Source organism: Argiope bruennichi, chromosome 7, assembly GCF_947563725.1.
Source record: "Argiope bruennichi chromosome 7, qqArgBrue1.1, whole genome shotgun sequence".
NCBI classification, from domain to species: Eukaryota; Metazoa; Arthropoda; class Arachnida; order Araneae; family Araneidae; genus Argiope; species Argiope bruennichi.
Genome location: NC_079157.1, coordinates 35,804,086 through 35,817,627, shown reverse-complemented (window position 1 = coordinate 35,817,627; position 13,542 = coordinate 35,804,086). Strand labels below are relative to the sequence as shown.

General features: G+C 31.2%; 1 protein-coding gene across 1 annotated transcript in view; it reads right to left on the bottom strand.

The window, feature by feature from the left end:
• The window catches only part of LOC129975711 (glutamate-gated chloride channel-like), a 525,971-nt gene that overhangs the window by 32,027 nt on the left and 480,402 nt on the right, over positions 1 to 13,542 (bottom strand). The gene's annotated exons all lie outside the window — the stretch shown is intronic.

Below are 13,542 nucleotides of genomic sequence, written 5' to 3'. Positions count from 1 at the left end.
ACGTCCGTGTCACCAATGAAGCGGTAAGGGACGCGCTAGGATAGAATCTGGAACCTTCGTGTTAGCAGTCCAGTAACGATACAATTTTGCCAAAACAGCTGTTCGGACAGAAGCGCTGTTACTGGCTTATATGCAATTCACCACATACATAGTATAAGATATAATAATTGTCAAAGAATTCCAACTCAAGATTTTGACGGATCTTTACGTTTTTAAACCTCCCTGCGTTTGAAAAACAATTTTCTGGAAAATGTCCGTCAGTCTGTGGAGAAGATAACTCAAAAACTCTTTGAGGTAGACGGTTGAAATATAGTAGACAGGTCTTTACATCAAATTTGTAGATTTTTATTAAATCTTGTGTACAATCTGTTCAGAGTAAGTACGTCTGTCCTGTCGCTTAACACTAAAATTTTAACTTAAAAATCCAGTTTTTTCATAGTAGGTCATTAATATATGTTTAAACTTATTTCAGTGAGAAAAACCATATTTCACTAATTATTAATTAATTAATTAATTAATATTTAATGAGCTAATCAGCCTATTTTTTGAAACATGATATCTTAAGTTCTAATTTGTACAGACACACAATTCTACTTGGAAATGATGCCTAATATTAGTCTTCATGTTGTCTGCCTCAATCAAGTTATAAAAATTTATAGTTTTTTTTAAACATTTTTTTCATCAACGATGAACAGAAAAAGCGAGATTTTTTCTGTCATTTTAACTTTTAAATAGCTATTAAAAATTTATTTCTATAAATATAACTTTTATTGAGGCACAAAACATCCACTACATCATGCAGATTATGTTGATATATAAATAATTGTATTTGGTTCATTTCTTGTTGAGTTATGATTGTTTGAATGAAGCAACATAGTGGAAAAATATCATTCTTCATAAAATGAGTTTTAAAAGTCCGCAACAAGAGTTTTTAATGAAAGCACCTTATGAAAAATAATTATAACTCGAGAAATATTTCGAATATTGACAACATCTTGGTTTCGTTTGGAAGCTAAAGGATCAGAGAACATTATTAAGCAATAAAAAAATATTTGATATTTTGAACGATTTTCGAAGTTTCAAGTGTTTACATACATCTTAACACGATGATTACAAACGAATATAGTTTGATGGATAAAATGCGGTACACAGAATTAACATCTATAGAATATTTACATTAATGTTCACCACCTATCCCATTTCGAGCGAAATCCAACTATGGGTTGACTGTCTGTCGATCTGTACTTTCAAAAACAAGTAAACGCGATCATTCGAAAACGAAATGATTTGAATATATCAAATTTAATATGGGATGTTGTGACTACAAGCACAGTTTTGTGTACATTTTTTTTTATTTCAGTCGGTTGAGAAAAACGTGTCTAAAAAACAAATTCAGTTTTTGGATGCTATTAACGCATGCCAGGAATTAACCGCCAAATGACTCGCCAAGGTTGGCATGACAGATTCAGTAAAAATGCATTTTTGCCATAACATAATATTTCGAAACAATTGTGTATCAGTGGTTTGTAAGGTGTTGTTGTTTCTTATAGCACTTGCCATGGACAAGCTCGCTGCTACGAAAACGGCGATTTTAAGCCGGTGGGGGAAGCATCTCTTTTATTTGTATTTTTTTTTTTTTTTTAGTAGCGCCGACTAGGTCCAAGAGCATGACTTTGCTACTCACGCATCACTCATTCCCTTGCACAACCCCTTTTTACAGGAGGGCACATTCACACATCTCACACATGGAACAACGGAAGCACAACCATGCCCAAACCAAGATTCGAACCCAAGATGCCCAGATCACGGGGAAGACGCACTACCCCTATGCCAGGACGCCGGCTTGTAAGGTGTTTTCTGGCATGACAAGATTATTAGAACGTATTGAGAAAATTTATAGGGGACCATTCCAGCTGGTTTTAAGGAAAATTTTAAACATGCAAGCAGAATGTAGAAAACATGACATATTGAGAAGGGCAGAATTGGTTGTTAAAAAGAAATCGGATTTCCATTCTTGATTTTTCTGATCATACATTAGAATTAATTGGCTATTGTTTCTTTCGTTATATGGCTTAGTTACATATGTCTTTACATTCTATTTTTTTATATCTTTGACGTAATTTATTGTATTTTAATAAAAAATAGTTACATTTTCAAAAAAAAAAAAATCTTCAGTTTCTTCTATTTCAATAAAATGAAGTAACTCCTAAAGAGAGAGGTTAGACAATAATGGTGAATGCTGCTGCTTGGTCCCTTATGTCAGCAATCTCAGTTCGTCACCTCCTCCGGTAGCAATGGCTATTAATACCCTGGATGCTTAGGAATGGTGGGGTGACAACCCTAAATTTTAGATCCAACTGATGAAAGGGATGTGGTCTAACAGGTATATTCATTTTTCTTCTCTATGATACGAAACCGAACACAATTTTTTTAGAGTATAAGAAAACAACGGAGAGATTCCTTCTTTTATTTTGTATTTTTTTTTTTTTGTTAAAAAAGAGCTAAAATTTTATCTATAAATTATGAATGAATACAGAAGAATGTTAATACTTCTTTCCTCTAAATAACAAATTTTGAAACATCAGATATATTGGCAAAAATTAATTAAAAAATTAGATTCATTGATGAAATAGTTGATTTTAAATATTCATTCAATATGCATGCAAGCGATCCACTTAGAAACGAGAGTTACTAAGTCGTCAATGTTTGAGTTACTAAGTCGTCAATGTTTGAGTTACTAAGTCGTCAATGTTTGAGTTACTAAGTCGCTAAAATCTCTTCCTGTGTTGCATTATTCAATTTCCGAGTGCCTAAACTATCAGAGATCACTTTAATCGCAAATATGTGAGCTTGCATATTAGTTTAACAATAATGTGATGCTTGAAATAATTGATTTCATATTCGAAGGGCACTTTAAACGATGAATGAAGGACAACATGACAGATATCTTAATGCATTTCCCTAGCTTGCATTAGAAATTTGTATAGATAATAGCTAACTTTGTAAAACAAACAACAGCCAGCATATTCTACAGTTTATTTGGACTTTGTACTGAAATTGCTCAATAAAGATTATTCATAAATTTAAAAAAAGAATACTGAAACCTGTCCACAAAAGTTTGATGCCCTTTCTCAAAATACCTTCTCTATATTTTTTGGAATCCATTTATTCCATCTTTATATCAATTTTCAAAAACACATTGGACGCCATTTTGTAATAGATCCTTCAGGATCTTCTCCATATTTTTCACCACTGCCTCTGATGATGGAAAACATTTAGTCCGGAGCTGTTTTTTTCAAGTTTGTGAAAAAATTATCGCATGGGGCTAAATCAGGGCTATAAGGAGGATGGGAAATATACATGACTTTGTGTTTTGAAAGATAATTATGAGTAATATCTGTACCCACCGGCCATAAACACGTCATTCTGTGAGAAATGTGTGGTATTTTCAGTCTTTGTGATAGGTCTTTTAATGCGATTTGACCATTTTCCTCACATTCACAGCGGCTGTGCTAATGTTTACTTTTCTTAAAGCAGTTTGTAGAGCGCTGGGCCTACCTCTTTTTTAAAATCGATTACATCTTCTCTTGAATCATTTTAAGCATATTCTAATTGTGTTATAGGAAAGGACAGCGCCCACACAAACTTCCTATAAAATCATATAAGTGTCAGCTGAAGACTGTTAAAGGTGAGAATAAAATTCTAATGTATTTGTTACGTGTTCACATCCATTTTTCTCATAGATGAAAGTGAAATAACACATACTTGGTCACCTGCTAAGATATAAGTACCTCGATAGCACGAGTGTATTGCATTATATTAAACAATATTTGCCTTTTTAAATAATGTTATTGAATAATGAATAATATAATATAATATCATAAATAGTGTACAATATTGTGCAATATACTGTACTACTTGCATATTGAAATCATAGTCACAAAGTATGAGCCATCTATTCTGTATTACCAAGATCGCAGTCACACAGCACACATATACAAGGTAAGCAAAATTAAAACACCCCTACTCTGAGTTCTCTATATAGCGAATTACTTACTGTAAAGGTTCCACAATTGTTGAACATACTATTCAAGACATGAAAATAACAGATTATCCGAAAAAAAATTAGTTCTAGAAACACCGATAGATGGCGCTTCAGCATACATATACAAGGTGATCAAAATTAAAACACCCCTACTCTGAGTTCTCTATATAGCGAATTATTTGCTGTAAAGGCTCCAAAATTGTTGAACATACTATTTAAGACATGGAAATAACAGATTATCCGAAAAAAAATTAGTTATAGAAACGTCGATAGATGGCGCTCAGCATACATATACAAGGTGATCAAAATTAAAATACCCCTACTCTCAGTTCTCTATATAGTGAATTATTTACTGTAAAGGCTCCAAAATTGTTGAACATATTATTCAAGACATGGAAAAATAGATTATCCGAAAAGAAAATTAGTTCTAGAAACACCGATAGATGGCGCTCAGCATACATATGCAAGGTGATCAAAATTAAAACACACCTATTCTGAGTTCTCTATATAGCGAATTACTTATTGTAAAGGCTCCAAAATTGTTGAACATACTATTCAAGACATGGAAAAATAGATTATCCGAAAAGAAAATTAGTTCTAGAAACACCGATAGATGGCGCTCAGCATACATATGCAAGGTGATCAAAATTAAAACACACCTATTCTGAGTTCTCTATATAGCGAATTACTTATTGTAAATGCTCCAAAATTGTTGAACATACTATTCAAGACATGGAAAAATAGATTATCCGAAAAGAAAATTAGTTCTAGAAACACCGATAGATGGCGCTCAGCATACATATGCAAGGTGATCAAAATTAAAACACACCTATTCTGAGTTCTCTATATAGCGAATTACTTATTGTAAAGGCTCAAAATTGTTTAACATACTATTCAAGACATGGAAATATAGATTATCCGAAAAAAAATAGTTCTAGAAACACCGATAGATGGCGCTCAGCACACATATGCAAGGTGATCAAAATTAAAACACCCCTACTCTGAGTTCTCTATATAGCGAATTACTTACTGTAAAGGCTCAAAAATGTTGAACATACTATTCAAGACATGAAAATAACAGATTATCCGAAAAAATATTAGTTCTAGAAACACCGATAGATGGCGCTCAGCATACATATACAAGGTGATCAAAATTAAAACACCCCTACTCTGAGTTCTCTATATAGCGAATTACTTACTGTAAAGGCTCAAAATTGTTTAACATACTATTCAAGACATGGAAAAATAGATTATCCGAAAAAAAATAGTTCTAGAAACACCGATAGATGGCGCTCAGCACACATATACAAGGTGATCAAAATTAAAACGCCCCTACTTTGAGTTCTCTATATAGCGAATTACTTACTGTAAAGGCTCAAAATTGTTGAACATACTATTCAAGACACGAAAATAACAGATTATCCGAAAAGAAAGTTAGTTCTAGAAACACCGATAGATGGCGCTCAGCACACATATACAAGGTGATCAAAATTAAAACACCCCTACTCTGAGTTCTCTATATAGCGAATAATTTGCTGTAAAGCCTCCAAAATTGTTGAACATACTATTTAAGACATGGAAATAACAGAATATCAGAAAAAAATTAGTTCTAGAAACGTCGATAGATGGCGCTCAGAACACATATACAAGGTGATCAAAATTAAAACACCCCTACTCTGAGTTCTCTATATAGCGAATTACTTACTGGAAAGGCTCCAAAATTGTTGAACATACTATTCAAGACATGGAAAAATAGATTATCCGAAAAAAAAGTTCTAGAAGCACCGATAGATGGCGCTGTACGACAAAAATATGCTAAAAAGATATAAATAATAAAAAAAAATGCACACTCATGCAATATGGAACTTTTCCTTTTTAATTTTTATTGGTGATATGAGAAAAAGAAGATAAAAAGTGAAGAAACTGAAATTGTCATTATAGCTGCAAGTTCGCACTGTAAGCACAAAACTCTGCATAAATTCTTGGTTTGCTATTACTGTTTTAAGCATAAAAAGGGATAAAGCTGGGAAAATGCAATTCTTATCAGCGATAGTCTCGTGCTTTGCTTGTGAAGTTGTTTTATGAAAACAAAGAAAATGCTGCAGCTGTACTTTGAGAGTTTTATTGACTTGAGAATTTAGCAGGTACCAAAACATGCTCGAAAATTTTGTGGTATCCCAAATGCAGCAGCGCCAATGTCTTGATACAATTATTTTTATGCAATATGAAGCGCCTCCACACATTTGTACAGCAGTTTCTTCGACAACATTTCACTAATGATAGTTGTGCGTTTCCGGCAACCTAACCATCTTGTACTACTCATCTTAATCCTTGTGATTTTTGGCGTTGGGGATACTTAAAAAATCCTGTTTATCGAGGACTTCTGGCAACCTTGGCAGATTTGAAAGACCGTATCACTCTGTATGTGAGAAGCATCTCAATCAAAAAATTACGATCCACGATTGAGCAATCTGTCCACAGAATGCAGATTTTACATTTGGAAGAAGGGAACCATATTGATTATTTTTCCCCGCACCGATAAGATGTTTGTGACTGAATGCTTGATATGTTCGAATAAAATGTGTTACAAATCAGTATTTTGAGTCTTTTTAGCATATTTTCGGTTGTATAGCGCCATCTATCGGCGTTTTTGGAACTAATTTTTTTTCGCGTTATCTGTCTCCCCATGTCTTGAATACTATGTTCAAGAAGTGTGGAGCCTTTACACTGAGTAACTCGCTGTATAGAGAGCTCAGAGTGCGGGTGTTTTAATTTTAATCACCTTGTTCTTTTTATACTATGAAACAAAGCATAATAAGTGCCATTATTCGGAATTATATGAGTAGTCCTAGGGGTGGTAAGAACCCTATAGAAGATTTAAGATTTGATACAGAATTTTAAAAAAATGCATGCTTTTTTATACTATGAAACAATTTATAACGTATGCTATCATGTGGGAATATATGGATAAGTCGAGGGAAGAGAAGAACTCTTTAAAAGATACAAGATTTGATACCAAAATTTTTAAGAAATCCAAAATACAAACTTCTCTATATTATGAAGCAAAATGTAATACGAGCCATTATGTGGAAGTATATATGGAAGCCGAGGGCAGAAAAACTCTGTTCTCTCTCCAAAGAATCTATTTTGATAAAGTTGGAAGACATCATGTGATGTAAATATTTGATCAAAGATCTTGAATGCATATTTATCATTTATCTATACTCATAAAGCCACGTTGTTGTAATTTTTTTTAATAGAGCAATATGCATACAAGCGACTTGTGTCTAATGACAAGAAATGAAGAAATAAAATTAATGTTTCCTCAATGTGCTGGTGACATATATTAAGAGCTAGATTTTTGTATGCTATACATTTAATATATTGCTTGGGAATCTAATCTGCAGCTTCGTTTAAATTTATGTTTTATTCAGTACCTTAAACCTCTCTCACCTAATCAGGAACTAATTTTCGCTACGAGAGTGTAATTCATTTTCTAAATGACTAACTTAGGGCCGGCATAGCCTGGTTGGTAGGGCGTTGGATTGCGAGTTCGAATCCCGCCGGCTGAAGATTCTCCGTGTGTGTGGTGATTGGCACATGTGTAAATTTGCCATGGTCACAAAGTCCTCCATGTTGAAAGTAATACCACTGGGGGTACTGGTTCAGGGGTGATCGTTCTCTGATTCATGTGTATTTTATGCATAATACATAAATAATATTAGGAGTTTTGTTTCTTTGCAAAGGTACTTTCTCTTTTTATAATGTTTCCGAACTCACAAATCAGAATTAATCATTAAAAATCAAATTGATATAAATAGTGATTCATTAGTAGAAAAAAAAAATGCAGAGCCAAATAAATACGTTAAAAATGCTGAAAGAAATATTATAAATAATTTACAATTTAGCCCATGAATAGATTATATAATGAATCAGCATTAAAATAAAATAGTAAAAATTTCGAATCTAGATCTTTGCTGTTTATTTATGCTTATCTTTATTCTCACAGTGATAAAAAAGTCTATTTAATAAATCTATAGAACAGTCTATTATTAAGTGATTAAATAGTCTATTTAAGCAGTCTATAAAACAGTCTATTACTAAGTGATAAAATAGTCTATTTAGGCAGTCTTTAAAACAGTCAGTGATAAACACTAAGTGATAAAACAGTCTATTTAAGTAGTCTATAAAACAGCCTATTATTAAGTGATAAAACAGTCTATTTAAACAGTCTATAATTAAGTGATAAAACAGTTTATTATAAGTGATAAAACAGTCTATTTAAACAGTCTATAATTAAGTGATAAAACAGTTTATTATTAAGTGATAAAACAGTTTATTATTAAGTGATAAAACAGTTTATTATTAAGTGATAAAACAGTCTGTTTAAGCAATCTATAAAACAGTCTATTATTAAATGATAAAACAGTGTATTTTATCAAGTAATAACTCTATCTCTGTTGCTAGGCGCCAAAAACTATATTGGTTTTTAACTTTTGATAATGCCGTAGACTGAAAACGTGGATATAATTTTAATTCCGTCCAGCGTTACAGACGGCGGTAGATAATTATAAATACTAATTTAATAAAAGTTATTTTTCAAAGAATTTCCTTTTGATATCATAAAACTTCTTCCGAAAAGAAATGTGTAAATTTTGTCTCTAAAAGATAAATTGCAACGTTTAAAATTTGCTAGCCCCTAATACAATCAAGTTAGTTGAATCCAAAAATTTAGATTCAGACAATTATCAAAACAATATTACATGAAAACTAGAAAAATTTGTCTTGTTATGAAATAAGAATATTGATGCAGTTAAAATAAAACCAAACCACGTCCTGAGAAAAACATAAACGGAAAAATGATGTCAAAAAAATGTATGATAATAAATATTTTACACTCCTAAATATTGAATTTCATTACATAAAACAGCAAAAAATGCTTTCAAAAAGACAAATAAAATTATTCATAAATTTTCATCAAGGGATCATTTGTTTTTTATCATTTTGTTTAAATTAAAGAAAAAAATGTAATGGAAATTTTTACCTATTACCTGTTTAATAAATATTTTTGCATAAAAAAAATTCTAAAAGACTATATACATAAGAAATAAATAAGAAAATAAGCCTTCAGCGATGGCTTATAGATAAAATAACAGGAGAAAAAGTAATTAAAAAAAGATGGAAAAATACTAAAAATAAACTCTTTTTCCAAATATTTTTTTGCGTAATGTAAAACATAAAACTATAAAGAATGATGGCATCAAAAGAGCAATTTTCTTGAATATTTTATTTTTCTGTTTTCATTATTTCACTTACAAAGTTTTGCTGTAACCTGAAGCTACGAGTTTTTAAGCATTATTAAAAATTTCCATTTTTTTCTTGTCGTCATATTTTTGAAGTTTTAGACTATTTTTTTATGCTTTTTAAAACATTGCAGTTATTAATTTTTTTCTTACGCAATGCCGTTAATTATATTTAAAAGTATAGTATTGACTATTCTAGAAATATTATATCTAAACATATCTTTTTATTATTATGCTAATTTTTGATGCTTTTATTTAGTGTATTGTATTTTTCTAATACATTGATTTTTTTTTTAAATCTGTGTTAAAAATTCTTTTTTCCTGAAGTTATTTACAGATGAACAATTTTTATGTGCAGAAAGTATTTGTATGATGTGATTAGTAAGAAAAGTATTACTTTTTTTTAAAAAAATATTTTTTTGGTTTAAATTTTACAATAATATGCAAATAATAAATTTAAAAAAAATTAAATTTTAGTTATGCAATTTAATAAAATATTTTTCTACAGAGGATATTTAAAAAATAATATGAATATATTAATATGCTTTTTATTTTGCAATTAGCAAGATTTCATACCTTTCTTCCTTGTTTGAATGTCTTAAAATTGCACAATTATTGGATGATAGTCTTTAAGCTCAAACATTACAACTTCTTTTAGGTATAAGGTTTTTAAATTCAAATAATTTAACTGAAATCCTAAATATTGAATTTTTTATGTTGAAATGTCATTAATCAAGTGCCAAAGAGCTATTAAGAACTGTGTTAAAAGCAATGCGATCATTAATTATTTTTATTTATTATAGACAAACAACTATTTTCCTTAAAGGCAATTTACAGCAAATTATTAATCAGTATTTTAATATATAAATAAATAAAATCTTTCCCTAAGCAAGTTAGAAGAAAAAAAAGCATTTAGATTCCCTAACATTCAATATTTTTGAATTCTTTTGAATTCTTAGACAAAAACAATGAAACATTGCATATTGAAGTGACCGTAAGCAAGGATTCCATTGATGTCACAAAATTTAGCATTTATTGAAAGTCAGCCATCTCGCTAACTCTCCGACCCGCCACGAAGGCACACGGATTTAAACCATAAAAAACTGAATGACCGAACCACCGCAACAGCAACATTGGCGGGAACTGTTTTTGAGTCCTAAGGGCCATCACCGGCCACGGTACAACCCTCCCCGAAGGAAGTACGTCCCGTCATCGATGGGAGGAGTCAGATCCCCCACCTATTAGTGTACCCTCCAGGGTGGGGAGATCCAACTACCATGCCGGAAGCATCTCATCCTCATTCCGAGGTGCCCCCCGGGGGGTAGCATTTATTGAAAAATAAATATTCAACATGATCTGTATTGAAATATTTAAATAAATAAATAATTACAATGAAACACAACTAATACAATTAAAGTGCGTGCAGTTTCTGAAATTTTCTAAAACGGACTATTTTTACATAATGCTACCAATAACTGTGCTGACAATATTTATCTTCAGTTAATTAGCTTTTTTATCTCCTCGTATACGTCTCCTCCTGAAAAAGCATAGTATTCATCAAAAAATTCGAAATCTTCTTGATGAATCACCATCCTTAAGTTCAAAAAACACATTTTTGGAAAATGTTCGACTGTCTGTGACAAAGATAACCCAAAAAAGATTTGAGTTTGATGGTTGAAATTTGTTATACGGCCTTCACAAAAATTTACAGAATTCTGTAAAATTTTGTGCAAAATCTATTCAGAGGAAGTATATATGCCTGACTGTTCGAATATAATTTAATACCAAAACTACCAAATGAAGAGAGCTAGATAGATAAAATTCGGTAGCCAGATTTAACATCTATAGTGTAGAGACTTGTCAAATTTTGAGCCAAATCCTACAACGGGTTGACTGTTTGTCTGTCTGTATTTTCAGAAACATGCAAACGCGATAATTCAAAAATGCAATGACTTAAATATATCAAATCTTGCATGGGATTTTGTGTCTAAAAGTGCAGTTTTGTGTCAAATTTTTTTCCCAATCTATTGAAAAGAAAGCGATTAAAGCACAAATCCGATTTTTGGCTACTATTAACGCATGCCAAGTATTTATCGCCAAAACACTGGCCAAGGATACCACGCTAAATTCAGCAAAAATACTAAATTGATGCTAATTTGCTAAAAATACTAAATTTGATATACGGTCTTATTTGCAAATTTCTAACAAATTTTGAGTAACATCTGTTCAGAGGAAGTCTGTCTATCTGACTGTTCGAATATAACTACAAAACCGAGAGAACTAAATGAAAGAAATTCAGCATATAAACTACATATCAATATTGCAGAGATCTGTCAAATTTTGAGTCAATCCAACAAAGAGTTGATCATCGGTTGATCTTAACTTCCAAAAATATGATAATTCTTTAACATAAATATACCAAATTTGGTGCGAAATTTGGTTACTATAAGTTTAGTTTCGTGTCAAAGCTTTGTTTCAGTCGGTTAAGAAACACAAATTCGATATGTGAATACTATCAACGCATATCAGTGATTAATCGCCAAAATATTCGCCAAGAATGACACGACAGATACAAAAAAAAGATTAAATTCTCGCCTAAAGTTAGTATTTCATAACTTCTGTACACTAATACCATGCAAGTAGGGATTGCAATACCGGTATACCGGGATACCGAATACCGGTATTTTGAGCCATTTGTACAATTTTGTAATACCGGTATTCAGAAGTTTAAATACCGGTTTTTCGGTATTTACTAGACATTTTTAAAATTGTCTCCACTATGTGTTCAGGGATCGCCAACATAGCAAAATAGTATACGTTTTTGTTTTTATGTCTCCCTAACGGGCGAAATGAATTAGCTAATTAATGGCTTAATTAATTGTTTAAATCCAAATTAGCGAAACATGGATTATCCATGAAAGAAAATATTGTATCCTTAACGAGTGATGGAGCAACAATTATGAAAATAGTTGGAAAGTTTATTGGTGCAAATCAGCAGTTGTGCTATGCACATGGAATTCAATTAGGAATAATAGATGTATTATACCAAAAAAATAAAGAACAGAAGAATCCAAATACTGTGGATATAGAAACTTCGGATTCCAACTTTGAAAACAGTAAGAGTGAGAGTGATATTGACAATGAAGATAATGACAATGTAATTGTTGAAGAGGATATTGCTAATGAGGATGAAATATTAACCTATCAAGAATTGCTTCCTATAATGTATAAAGTTCGAAAAATTGTTAAGATATTTAAACGTTCCCCTATAAAAAGGATATATTACTAAAATATATACTAACTGAAAATAGAAGAAAATATATGTTAATATTAGATTCTAAAACACGTTGGAACAGTCCTAATGATGGAACGATTTTTGAAACAGAGAAATCCAATCCAAAAAGCAATAATTGACTTATACCTGTAAATTAATTTTTCAGATAGTGAATTCGGCTTAATATCCAGAACTATATCAGCTCTACTTCCAATAAAACTGACTATTGAGGCATTATCTCGGAGAGATTCTAATTTATTAACAGCTAATGCAACAATAAATTTCATGTTGCAGTCACTGAAAGAACAGCACACATCACTATCTAAAGAATTATATATTACATTGAAAAATCACACAGAAGAAAGGCATACCGAAATAGAAAATATCTTATGGTATTTACATAATTATAATGATTTTAAAAATGAAAATGAAAAAGAAGAAAAGAAAATAACCAATTCAAATCTGATTAAGTTTAGAGTAAATTTTCTTAAAAAGTTTTATCCACAAACCTATCCACATTCAGAAGAATTCGGTTCAATTATCGAAGATTATGATGTCACTACTGCCGATAGTGAAAAGGAATTGTCTCTTGAACAAAATTTAGAATTAGCGATAAATAAAAAAATTTCAACGAACCAAAATACAATACAGAAATCAAAAATATCCAAAACCATCCGACGAGAAATCGATTTATTTGAAGATGAGGGATTTAGAGGTAAATACTTGGAAAACACATTGCTATATGTACCACCAACTAGCGTAGATGCTGAAAGAGCGTTTCCGACAGCTGGTACTTTTTACACAAAATTACTTTTCAGGCTTAATGACAGTACAATTGATGCATTATGTTTTTTAAGATCACATTTCAAAAATTTGTAATAGTACCGCAGACTGAATAGTGATATTTACACTTTTTTTTG